General features: G+C 48.7%; 1 long non-coding RNA gene across 1 annotated transcript in view; it reads left to right on the top strand.

Moving 5' to 3' along the window:
• The first annotated feature begins 1,195 nt into the window (after positions 1–1,195).
• LOC125933238 (uncharacterized) overlaps positions 1,196–12,002 on the top strand; it is a 39,285-nt gene continuing 28,478 nt past the window's right edge. Inside the window, exon 1 of the long non-coding RNA XR_007460900.1 lies at positions 1,196–1,351. This is a non-coding gene — a long non-coding RNA (uncharacterized LOC125933238). The remainder of the gene's footprint in view (positions 1,352–12,002) is intronic.

Consider the following 12,002-nt stretch of genomic DNA (forward strand, 5'->3'; position numbering starts at 1 on the left):
ATTAAATGCCACAGATGATGGGAATCTAAATTCAAGTTCATTGAAATAAAATGTAAAAACCCAGTTCCTCATTTACACTCACATTTCAGGTGCTCGGCAACCGCAGGTGACCAATGGGTACTACATTAAATTGCACAGATATAGGACATTTTCCATCATTGTAGAAAGTTCTGGCCTTTACAAAATTAGGTATCTCTAGCACTTCGTAAATATGAAAGATGACAGGGAAAGAAAATTCTTTCATCAGCTTGTTGTCTATCTTGATCTTACAACCTAGATTCTTAGAGGGAGGCTTTGGAGAAATATAATAGGCAAAGGACATCCAATTTTCCTCATGTACTTGCTGGGTCATAAGGCAACTAAGTGACACCCCATCAGCCATCACTTTCTCACATAGGCAGACTGTTTGCTAAGCTGTGGCCTGGTCGATGATTTGGGGATCAGCAAGAAAATCTACAGATACACAAGAGGGAAAATGAGAATATGGGTTTTTCTGTTGCTGTCAGAAAAGCCACACAAAGCCATGAGATTGGGTCTATGTGCCAACAGGGGTTCCATTGTCTGCTCTGAGTGACCCTCAAAAAAGTGTTTTTGAAGCATGATGCACACATTAGAAGCACAGTGTTTGGTCTGAGCATGATAAGAAAACAATAAAATAGGTCAGGGTCCTATTGCCTCTCCTATCTTTATTCATATTTGCTGGACAAAAAATTACCAGAGATGCCGTTTACTACGTGTTAGTGTCAGGCGTGGTGCCGGGTAAAGACAGGAGTTAGAGTCAAAAAGAATTTTTGCAGTTTAAGGCTTTGTTGGGAACTAAGGTTCCGGGCGAGGTTCCCTGACTCAAGGAGGGAGTCAGGAAAGTCACCCCCGGGTGTGGTGGGGTAGGGTTTTTAAGCTGTAGCAGTTCCGGGTTTAGGCTCGGGTGGGTCTTTCTCTCCTGCCATGCTGTGCTGTTGCTCGGTAATTGGTTGACCTTCAGTTCCTTCTGGAGAGCCGCTGGGGGCTTTCCCTTGGATTGTGCTGGCGCTCAGTGATTGGTTGCCCTTCAGTTTGCTCCCGCGCGCTGCTCGGGGCTCTCCGTTGGGTCGTGCTGGCGCTCGGTGATTGGTTGCCCTGCGGTTCCTTCCGGCGCGCTGGCGAGAGGGCCCTCCCCTTCCTAACATTCCAACCTCTTATTGGTGATAATGGGCGAGGGATCTGATCTGGCTGCTTCCAGCAGATATAAGGGAGGCGCCATAGTATGTGGGGTCTGAGGTTGGAATGCGGGAATAGGGCCAGACCACCATCTGATGAAATGCTACCTGGGAAACTTCATGAATTCGTTTCCCTACGAAACGGAGAAAACAAGGTAAGAGCATAAGTATTATACGGACAGCAACTAGTGGGGTGACTATGGGGAGGAGCCAAGTTAAGAGGGGTGATTGCCACCAGGAGGTTAGGGGGGTCTGAGGATCCTGGGCGGGCGGATAGAGTTTTTTGGATTTCCTTTAGGGGTTCTATATTGGTTTCAACTAAGCCTGATTCATTGAGGTAGTTAGTAGCAACATTCTTCCCTCAGGAACAGGCATGTTCCCCCTTTTTCTGCTGTTAGGAGATCTGTCTCGTCGGTTTTGTAGAGTGACCTGAGCTAGGGAGTTGATCGGCCTTTGTAAGGCGGATAGGGCGGTTGCTGAGGCTTCTATTGCGATTTGGAGCCTGGCAGGTCCCTGGAGGAGGTAATGGAGTGTGCAAGGGAGCCGGTCCCAACCCCGGCGGCCAAGAGGGACGTGGCTAGAGATAGTCCGACCATTAGTGGGAGGAAAACGGCTCGTTTTTGGAGACGGAATTCGAGGAGTCGATGGAGTTCTTCCTGTCCGTATAGGGTGAGTTGGGGGATAATGGTGACTGGGAGACAGATAAAAGCATTTTTGGGCATTTGTTTATAAGCTGTGCCATTACACCAATAGAATCCCCCTGGGGGAGGGTCGTGGCTAGGCCTAGGCAGGGGGGAGGGGCAAGGTGGGGAGGCATGAGAGGAGTAGCATATTGGGTGAGACGTGTTGCTTTGAGGGGTCTCAGTGAGGATGGGAATCTGTAGGGAGATTTGACTTCTGGGGTGGTTGATGGAGTTAGTGGTGTTGGGAAAGGGGGTGGGTAGTGGGACGGCTATTACTGGATCCGGCTGAAGGGATGCACAAAGAAAGCAGTGTGACAGGTTGGTTAAGCCTGAGTGGTTAAGCAGGATCGCTCCTTGTCTGACTAATGTAAGCCATGAGAAGGGATGTTGTGCAGGGGGTGTCTGTAGTTGTGTGTTGAGCGGTCTTCTTGGTCCATGATTACTTGGGTAAGATCTTTAAGGTTGGAGAGGGAAGGAGACATAGAGGGCTCATAGGTCCGATAGATGGTTAAAGAGGAGATGGGGTTAGAGAAATGGCCGTTCTGATACAGTTTGCCCTTTATTCCGGTTTGCCAGCGGGGATCCCATGGATCAGGGACAGTAAGGGTAAAGTTGCCGTTTTTTAAGCAGAAGCGGCCCGTCCTTGGTCCTGTGAAGCAGTATAGGTTGAGCCGGTGTATGTTATAGTAGAGATAGGGGCATCCTCCATATTGGTTGGGGGAGGTTTGGGAGCATACTTTGTCGGTTTGGTCATATAAAAAGCAAATGGCGGGAGTAATCCGCGTAGAGGCTTGGAGGGTGTTGAAAGAGGGGAATTTTAAGGTGACTTGATTTTGGCACCCAACAATGGGGCAAGGGGTAGAGGGTATGATGGAGGTGTGTCCATTAAAAGTTTCGGATAGGTAAAAAACCCACCTATAGGAGGGTTGTGAGGGCATAAGGGGGATGATGTTAACAAGGAGTAACAAGGGAAGTATCATGATATATAAGTATGGTTAGTAAAAAGGTAAAGAAGGAGATTTCGACGGGGGAGAAATCGGAGAGAGTTCCCTGAAGCCAACAGTCGGAGACCCAGGAGAGAAATAAGGGGAGGGTGATGGGGTCGGTTGAGTGGGAGAGTTGTAGCTCGTGTAATATTGTGAGTGTGAAGGTGGAAAACCGAGGGGAAGGGTCCGTCATGAAGGGGCCTGTCGGGTTAGTTTGAGGGTGAGGGGGCCGGTTGGTTGGGAGGTCCACGACTCTTCTGGTATAGGGGGTAAAGGGGGGGCCCGTTTGAGGTCAGAGGTGTGAACCCACAGGGTGTGGCCCAATAATTTAGCAGCCGTGGGGGTTGTGAGTATGACCGTGTGGGGACCCTCCCACCGGGGGGCAAGGGTTGGTTTTTGTCTTACTCGAAGGAGCACTGAGTCTCCTGGGTTTACAGATAGTGAGGGAGAGGAGAGATCGATGGGAGCTGGTAGAGTGAGGTCAGCGTACTGTCGAATCAGGTGTCGGAGCAGGCTGAGGTAAGGGAGATAGGCAGCCAAAGGAGGAGGATCTTTTGGTAGGGGTTGGGGTAACAGGAAGGGTCACCCGTATAGGAGTTCAAGTGGGCTGAGGCCTGTGGGTCCTCAGGGAGCGGCTCGGAGTCAGGTGAGCGCTATAGGTAGGAGTTGAGGCCAAGAAAGCCGAGTCTCTATGGGGAGTTTAGTGAGATGGTCTCTTATGAGGCCACTGGCCCTTTCAATGTTACCCGAGGACTGGGGGTGGTATGGTATGTGGAGTTTCCAAGTAATACCCAAAGCTTTGGAGACCTGTTGGGTGACCGCTGAGATGAAAGCAGGCCCGTTGTCAGACTGTATCCTTCTCGGTGGACCAAAGCGGGGAATGATGTCCTTGAGTAGGATCTCAGCCACTGTGGAGGCCCCTTCAGATGAGGTGGGGAAGACTTCTTTCTTCCCACCCTGTGAAGGTGTCAATTATGGTAAGGAGATACCGTAATTTTTTGTGTTTTGGCATGTGAGTGAAATCTATTTGCCAGTCTTCGCCCGGGAGATGGCCCCGCATCTGAGGAGTGGGGCCTGGGTGCCTCATCCTCCCTTGGGAACCGACTGCGGCGCGGGTGGTGCATCGTGGGTGTGTTTTGGCGACCAGTTGTCGTAGGTGGGGGTGGTACCTAATGGGCTCCAGGAAGCGGAAGGTGGCCTCCGGCCCAGTGTGTAGGGTTTTGTGGATTTTTGTTAGCAGGGAAGGGACTAGGCTATTTGGGAGGGCCAGTCGGGGGCCAGCATGATCCAGCCTGCCTTGGTGTGGGCATCGGGATGGGCCACGTATTGTTTTTGTTCATCTGGGGTACAATCGGGAGTTGTATCTTCGGTGAGGATGCCCATAGGAACTGGGTCGAGAGAGAGAGCTGTTTGTTTGTCTGGCAGTGTTGTCAGCCTTGTGATTTCCTACAGCTGTCTCTGTGGTTAGGGGTTGGTGGCCCTTGCAGTGGACAATGGCCACTTCCTGTGGGAGCTTGAGGGCCTCAAGGAGTTTCGCTATGAGTGGCCCATTGATGATGGGGGTACCCTTAGTTGTGAGGAATCCTCTTTCTTCCCCTAAGTGGGAGTGTGTATGTGCAATAAGGAAAGCGTATTTTGAGTCTGTGTATATTGTGACCCTTTTGTTTCTGGACAATTGGAGAGCCCTCATGAGGGCTGTGAGTTCAGCCTTCTGGGATGTGGTTCCTGTGGGTAGTGTCTGGGCCTCTAGAGTTTGGTTTAATGTAACTACAGCGTGCGTTGCTTGTCGGTGGCCCTTGCAGTCAACTAGTGAGCTGCCGTCTACAAACAGAGTGAGATCAGGGGAAGTGAGGGGAAGGTCCTTTAAGTTAGATGGAGGTTTGGAGAGAATATCTATAAGTTCAGTGCAGGAGTGGAAGGGTGGCTGTGAAGTGTCTTTGGAGTTGATTTGCGGAAGTAGCGTGGCAGGATTGAGTCTAGGGGAGAGTTGGAGAGATATTTCAGGATTTGCAATAAAGAGCAGATGGAACAATTGTATGCGTGATGGGGAGAGGTGTGCCAGGGCCTTATGCGTAAGGAGATCAGATAGACGGTGCGATGAAAGTACGGTTACGGGGCAGTGTAGGGTGAGTTTGAGTGCGTCTTGGGTTAGAGTGGCTGCTGCTGCAATGCTCTAAGGAAGGGTTGCCACCCCCTGATCGTAGGGTCCAGTTGTTTAGAAAGGTAGGCGACAGCTTGTAACTTAGGGCCACACGGTTGGGTTAGGAGACCTGTTGCAATTCCAGCCCTCTCATCTGTGTATAAGAGGAAAGGCTTTGAAACATTAGGGAGGGAAAGGACCGGTTGAGTGACTAGAGATGTGACCAGCCGTTGGAAGGCCCTTGCGACCGCTCCCGGGCTGGAGAGTGGGCCTTGGGGGGTTTCTTTGGCGGCTTTGTATAGGGGAGCTGCGTGTATAGCAAAGTTAGGGATCCAGTGTCGGAAGAAGCCTACTAGACCCAGGAAGGAGAGGATTTCGTCTGCATTGGTAGGTGAGGACAGGGTCTGGAGGGCTTGGAGGCGATCTTGGGTTAGGGCCTTGGTAGTAGGTGTGAGTGAGACTCCCAGGAATGTAACTGCATTAGTACAGATTTGGGCTTTGTGTGGGGAGACTTGATACCCCAGATTAGCCAGGAAATTTAGGATTTGGACTGTATCTTGTTTGGTGTGGTCGAAAGAGGTTCCACATAATAGAAGGTCATCTACGTACTGTAGTAGAGTACAGTGACTGGAGAATGGGGCTTTGAGGAGATCCTTGGCCAAGGCCTGCCCAAAGAGATGGGGACTATCATGAAATCCTCGGGGAAGTACCGTCCATGTGAGTTGGCAGGCCAGAGAAGTCACTGGATCTTGCCATGTGAAGGCGAAGAGGAATTGGGACTCAGGATGTAAGGGAATGGTGAAAAAGGCATCTTTGAGATCAAGCACTGTAAAATGGGTCGTGGGTGGGGGGATTTGGGAGAGGAGGGTATATGGGTTGGACACTACTGGATGGATGGGAATTACAGCTTCATTGATTATTCAGAGGTCTTGAACTAGTCTATATGAGCCAGTTGGCTTTTTTACAGGCAAGATTGGGGTGTTGCAGGGGGAATGACATGGGATTCGGAGGCCCTCCTTGAGTAGGCGATCGATGATGGGCTTCAGGCCTAGTCGGTGGGTGTGGGAGATTGAGTATTGGGGTCTAGACGGGAACTGTGATGGATTTTTGAGTCTAACGAGGACAGGTTGGTGATGGGTGGCGATTGTTGGGGTGGATGTGTCCCATACGATTGGGTCTATTGGGAGGTCCAGGTGTGGGTCAAGGCTGTGGTCTGTGTCGTCCGTGATAACAGCCAGTAGGAGATGAGTCGGGGAGGGAGAGGAGCAAATAGCTGGTAAATGTATAGAGGCTCCTAATTTACTGAGGATGTCTCGGCCCAAAGGGGGAAGGGGCAGGAGGGGATGACTAGGAAGGAGTGGGAGAAGTGGAGGCCATCCAGGCAGCAGGTGAATACCGGTGTGCATGGGGGAATGGAGGGGGTGCCATTTATGCCCATGACCGAAACGGAGGACGGCGTGGTGGGGCCCGGAATAGCTCGGCAGGACGGAATAGGTAGCCCCCGTGTCCAACAGAAAGGAGATGGGTTACCCACTACCTGGAGTTTTACCCAGAGTGGGTCACCAGAGTTACTGAGTCTGGGCCTCGTCAGTCGTCATCCTTCATCTCCAGGAGTTGGAAGGCAGAGTCCATTCCGGGTGAAGCCTCGCCACGTGGAGGCATTGCGAGTCTGTCGTCCCTTGGGTTAGGACAATCGGATTTCCAGTGGCCCATTTGCTGGTACAATGGGCATGGGCTGGTAGGCTTTTTGGGATGGGGACACTGACGAAACCAATGGCCTTCTTGGCCACATTTAAAACAAGGCCCCAGAGGGGGCCGTGGTCCAGACGGCTTTACTGCGGCTGGCCTCAGGGCAGCTACAAAGGCTTGGGTTTGTAATTGTACCTTTTGTTGGAGACGGGCCTGTCTGCTGTTCTTGAGCTTCCTCTTGGCCATTAAAAACTTTAAAAGCCATCTTGACCAGGTCGCCCATAGGGGTTTGAGGGCCGTCTTCGGCCGTTTTTAGTTTTCTTCGAATATCAGGGGCTGATTGGGAAATAAAATAGGTGGCCAATACTGTGGCCCCTGCGGGGGTGGTAGGGTCTAGTCTGGTATATTGGGTAAGTGCCTCTGTGAGCCGGCCAAGGAAGGCTGTGGGGTTGTCATTGGGGTCCTGTATTATTTCTTGAAGTTTGTTAAAATTTACTGATTTGTTTGAGGTTGCCCTCATGCCTGCTAGTAGGCATTGGATCATCTGGTCCCGGCGCTGGTGACCATTGCCTGCGTGTTGGTAGTTCCAATTGGGATCGGCCGCCGGGACAGCATCGGCTCCTGTGGGCATAGTGGGGTCGGTCATGTGGGTTTGGTCTGCATGCTCTCTGGCTGCGGCCTGGATGTGCCCCTCCTCCTCAGGGGTGAGGGTAGAGGTGAGGATCACATGAATGTCATTGTGAGACTGTGGGCTTGGGCGAGGTATTGGAATTCCTTAATGTAGTGGGTGGGGTCAGCCGAGAATGACCCTAGCCACTTTTCAATGGCTGATAAGTCTTGGAGGGAGAAAGGGACGTGAACTCCAACCAGGCCTTCAGGCCCTGCCACCTCATGGAGAGGTAAGATGGCCACTGGGGTCTGTTCGCTGGGAGGGGCCTGAGCACGAGTTCAGGATGATTTGGGAGGCGAGGGCGGGACGGCTGGGGGTTGGGAGTACGGAGGGGGGCGAGGGCCTGTGGGCAGCGTGGCTAGATCCTCTAACGGGTAGGAGATCGGGGAAGTTGGTGAGGTGGGGTCATGGGGGGGTTGTGGGTGGGTGAGGAGCATGCATGCAGAGGGGCAGGAGGAACATAGGTGGGGGCGAGACCTGAGGTCCCAAAAGGCCATAACGTAGGGTATTTCTCCCCATCTTCCCAGCCGATGGCAGAAATTGTCCAGATGGGTTAAGATTTGGTATTGTAAAGACCCCTCAGGTGGCCATTGAGGATCATTATCTAATTGGTACTGAGGCCAGACTACAGTGCAAAGGCGGACGAGTCGTTTACCATGGAGTTCGCCTTGTAAGCCTAGGAGCCGGAAGTTTTTTAACAGACATTGGAGGGGGGGTAAGAGATCGAGGCGGTTTAGACTTGTGACTCTCCTTTGGCATGGCAAGGCGAGGCGTCCCTCGCGTTGCGATAAGGGGCCTTTCGGCGTGCGGAGGAGAGGAGACTGACTTGCGAGACATCTCTCGTGGTGTCAGCCGTAGTTGGAAGGGGGGAAGGAGGGGTCTGTCCTACTTACTGGCTCCTGTAGGCTCTTGAGAGTAGGGTGGTTGGCATCTGGTTGGCATCTGGCTTGGTGAGGAGGGGGAAGTTCAGCCGAGGGAGGCGAGCTACCACCTCCCTCCCGGGTTTAGGCACCAAATGTTAGTGTCAGGCATTGTGCGGGGTAAAGATAGGAGTTAGAGTCAAAAAGAATTTTTGCAGTTTAAGGCTTTATTGGGAACTAAGGTTCCGGGCGAGGTTCCGTGACTCAAGGAGGGAGTCAGGAAAGTCGCGCCAGGGTATGGTCGGGTAGGGTTTTTAAACTGTAGCAGTTCCGGGTTTAGGCTCCGGTGGGTCTTTCTCTCGTGCCATGTTGTGCTGTTGCTCGGTAATTGGTTGACCTTCAGTTCCTTCTGGAGAGCCGCTGGGGGCTTTCCCTTGAATTGTGCTGGCGCTCGGTGATTGGTTGCCCTTCAGTTTGCTCCTGCGCGCTGGCGAGAGGGCCGTCCCCTTCCTAACACTAAGCACCTGGGGACTGATATTCCGTACACAGCAGCAGTGAGTGGCTGGGGAACTAGCAGGTTCCTGTAGTGTGACCTTTGGTCTTTCATCCTTGGGGCCTTCCTTGGTTCCTGACTATTTGCCAGTCTAATTCTCCAGCCTCACATCTTCCCAGGAGCCCCCAAGATCCTGCTCATAAACTGATTTCCTTGGATGGACAGACTGATTGATGCATTATCAATGGTTTGCAAGTCAGAGTCATGGCTGAAATACACTTCCATTTGTTTTTTTTAAGTTTTATTTATTTAACTAATTCCTGCACCCAAAGAGGACTCAAACTCATGACCTCAATCAAGAGTCACATGTTCTTTGGGCACCTGGGTGGCTTAGTCAGCTCAGTGGTTAAGCATGTGATTTTGGTTCAGGTGGTGATCTCACAGTTTGTGAGGTCGAGCCCTGCTGCGGGTGAGCACAAGTCCCACTTTGGGTAAACTACAAGCCATGAGTGAGCTCCTCTCTCTCTCTCTCTCTCTCTCTCTCTCTCTCTCTCTCTCCCCCTCATTCACTTGTGTTCTCTCTCTCTCAAACCAAAAAAAAAAAAAAAAAAAAAAAAAAGTCACATACTTTTCAGACTGAGCCAGCCAGGCATCCCTATGCTTCCATTTTTATTCTTCAAAACCATTTTTGTTTATATTGGTCTGGTTTAGTTTGGACCTGTAAGTCGCTCCTCCTTCTTCTGCCAGAAGAAACTCAATTGCTTCTCAGTTTCCTTTCACTTACTTCCCTCCCACACAAAGCTCTACGTCTTGCCACACCATTGGGTTAGACATGCAGCCTACACTAAAAGAAATGATCCCATTCTCCTAGACACAGATTGCTCTGACTCCAGAGGTGCCACTACCCCTTTTCTGTGACTGAGGTAGGTAGGCACAGAGAGAAGATATTTTGTTTTCAGAGAACAGAGGCACTAAGAATCATATTACCCTGTTTTGCTAGTGGCTATCACTATAGCCAAGTAGAAAGAGCCTGATGGAAAATTGCATCAAATCAGAGGACAGCAGAAAGAGAGAGAGATACAGAGAGAGAGAAGAAAGTAAGAAGTCAGAAGAGAGAAGCATTAATATGACTTCCTTTGTACCACTCATTCACCTGCTCCAGAAATACCACCTTTGTAAACACTTAGTACATTTCCTTTTGCTTGAAGGAGTCTAGTTTAGGTTTATTTCACTTACAGTGAGAGGAATCTTCCTTTTCTCCACATCCTGAAGCCAGCTAATGAGAGAGAAGAAAATTATCTCGTAATTAATTTATATTAAATTGTAAATTACTCATGGCTCAATGTTTCATTTACTCACCCAAGTTTAATTCAGATTTTTGAAGGTACACTGAAAAGTTGATACCCTCTTCCCATAACACTCTGTAGTATTTGCTTTTTTGTTCTTTTCCTCACTCTTCTTTTATTAACAGCGTTAATTTTTTTTTTATTTTTCGTTTTTTAAATATTTACTTAGTGAGAGAGAGAGAGAGAGAGAGAACGAACGAACGAACAAGCAGGGGAGAGGCAGAGAGAGAGAGAGAATCCCAAGCAGGATCCATGCTGTCAGCATGGAATTCGATGTGGGGCTTGATCCCACGAACCTTGAGATCATGACCTGAGCTGAAAGCAAGAGCCAGACACTTAACTGGCTGAGTCACCCAGGTGCCCCTATTAACAGGGTTAATTTTTTAAGAGCAGTTTTAGGTTTATAGAAAATCAAGCAGAAAGTACATATTTCCCCCTGTATCCCTTCTCCGTTCCCTCAACAATTTGCCCTGTTATTAACATCTTGCATTAATGAGGTACATTTATCACAATTGATGAACCAATAGTAATAATTATTAATATAAATCCATAGTTTACATTATGGTTCACTCTTTATGACATTATGCATTCTACGGGCTTTGACAAATGCATAATGTTGTGTATCCGTCATTACAGTTCCACACAGAATATTTTCACAGCCCTCAAAATTCCCTGTGTTCCACCTGTTCATTCCTCCCCCCCCCCCCAACCCCTGGTAACCACTGATAATGTTTGCTGTCTCCATTGTTTGCCTTTTCTAGAACGTCCATATAGTTGAAAGCATACAGTATGTAGTCTTTTCAGATTGGCTTTTCACTTAGTAATATGCATTAAAATTTCCTCTATGATTTCTCATGGTCGAATAGCTCATTTCCTTTTATTGCTAAATAAAATACCATTGTCTGGATGTACCACGGTTTGTTTATCCATTCACCTACTGGAGGACATCTTGGTTACTTCCAATAATGAATAGAGCTGCTATAGATTGTATGACCTCTTTCTCCGATGGCCAGCCTGTCCTATTTTGAAAGTTGCTTTTCATTTTTCAAGAGCTACTGAGAGGTCACTGGACTGACAACCTTCAAGCTCCCCAAGATAGTATAAATCATACCACACTCTCTTCCTAGCATCCTTCCTATAGGTTTCTATAATAGCACCATCCCATTATTGGGTGGTTCCTTGGTCTCTGTATTCTTTGTCATGGTGAACTCTTTCAGGATGTCTTACTCTCTGCTGAGTTATCTAAACTCTTTTTATCTACATTTCCTTGTCTGTAAAATAAAGATGAGAGAGTTGCAAGAATTAAATAGATTAAGTAAATACATTTAGAATATATATGTATATTTAGAATATAGAGATTATGTATATATTTAGAATATATTTTATATATATATATATATATATATATTAGAATACATATATTTAGAAATAGTACCTGACACACAGTATACACTGTATACATTTTAGTTATTATCCTTTTTACTTATTTATTTACTGAAAGGGACATTTCTTTCATTTAGTTTTTTTAATATTTATTTATTTTTGAGAGGGAATGAGAAAGAGCGAGCACTTGGGGGAGGAGCAGAGAGAGAGAGGTTTACAGAGAATCCCAAGCAGGCTCCTTGATGTCAGTACAGAGCCTGATACGGGGCTCAAATTCATGAAACATGAGAGCATGACCTGAGCCAAAATCAAGAGTCAGATGCCCAGCTGACTGAGCCCCAGGCACCCCAGAAAGTGACTTTTTTTTTTTTTTAAGTTTATTTATTTATTTATTTTTTGAGAGAGAGCGCAAGTGGGAGAGTGGGCAGAAAGAGAGGGAGAGAGAGAATCCCAAGCAGGCTCTGCACTGTCAGCAGGGAGCCCCATGTGGGGCTGAATCCCAAGACAGCAAGATCATGACCTGGCCTAAACCAAGAAGCTTAGCCAACTGAGCCAT

This window comes from Panthera uncia, chromosome D2 (assembly GCF_023721935.1).
Source record: "Panthera uncia isolate 11264 chromosome D2, Puncia_PCG_1.0, whole genome shotgun sequence".
Lineage (NCBI taxonomy): Eukaryota > Metazoa > Chordata > Mammalia > Carnivora > Felidae > Panthera > Panthera uncia.